Raw genomic sequence first — 1,307 nt, 5'->3', positions numbered from 1 at the left:
TGCAGGATTGTTGCATAGGTACACACATGGCAATGTGATTTGCTGCCTCCATCCCCTCGTCACCTACATCTGGCATTTCTCTCCATGTTATCTCCTAATTCTTGCTGAAACTCTTTACCAGGAATGGGTGCTGGGTTTGTCCAATGCTGTTTATGCATCTAATTCGATGAATATATAATTTTCCTTTTTTAGTTTTTTAATATGCTAGTTTGTATTAATTGATTTTCAAATGTTAATCCAATCATATCTCTGAAATAAGCTCCATTGTTTCACAGTTTATCCTTTTTTATATATTGTTGATTTGATTTGCTAAAATTTTATTTAGAACTTTTACAGATGCATTTATGAGGGACATGAATCTGTAGTTTTATTCTCTTATAATTATTTAAGTATGGGTATAATACTGGTATCATAGTTTGAATTGAGAAGTACTGCCTCCTCTTCCATTTTCTGGACATGTAATATAGTAATTGGTATCATTTATTCCTTAAAAATTTGGTAAATTCACCATGAAGCCACCTGGGTCTGGAGTTTCCCTTGTGAAAGGTTTTTAACTATGTTAAATACACTGAAATTTTTAAGTAGATATAGGACTATTCAGATTATTTATTTCTCCTGAGTGAGTTTTAGTAATTTACATCTTTCAGGAAATTTGTCCATTTTGTCTAGGTTGTCATATTTACTGGTACAAAGTTGTTCATAATAATCCTCTATTACCCTTTCAATAGCTATAGGACCTATTGTGATTTTCTGTCATGTCTGATTTTGGTAATTTATGTCTTCTCTCTTTTTTTTCTTGGTTGATCTGGCTAGAAGTTTATCAATTTAATTGATCTCTTTAAAGAATCATATTTTTGTTTTGTTGATTTTTCTCTACCTTTTTTTTTCTATTTCATTGATTTCTACTCCACTCTTTGTTATTCTTTTTTCCGTTTACTTCATATATCATTTGCTCTCTTTTTCTAGTTTCCTAAGGTGGAAGCTTAGGTCATTTATTTGAGGCCTTGGTTTTTTTCCTAATAGGGTCATTTAGTGCTATAAATTTCCCACTAAGTACTGCTTACTACAGTAGCAGTATTCCACAAGTTTTGATGTGTTGTGTTTTCATTTTAATTCAGTTAAAAATACTTTCTAATTTTTCTTTTGATTTCTTCTTTAACCCATGGGTTCTTTAGAACTTAGAAATGCACTTCTCAGTTTCTAAATATTCAAGAATTTTCTAAAGATATTTTGCTTATTGGTTTCTAATTTAATTCCATTGTGACCAGAGAATGCACATTTTTATGTGTAAATACCTTTAAATTCAC

The sequence above is a fragment of the Cebus imitator genome, unplaced genomic scaffold (genome assembly GCF_001604975.1).
Source record: "Cebus imitator isolate Cc_AM_T3 unplaced genomic scaffold, Cebus_imitator-1.0 Scaffold69, whole genome shotgun sequence".
Taxonomy (NCBI): Eukaryota; Metazoa; Chordata; class Mammalia; order Primates; family Cebidae; genus Cebus; species Cebus imitator.
The sequence above is the reverse complement of the archived record's forward strand: the minus strand, read 5'-3'. Positions refer to the sequence as shown.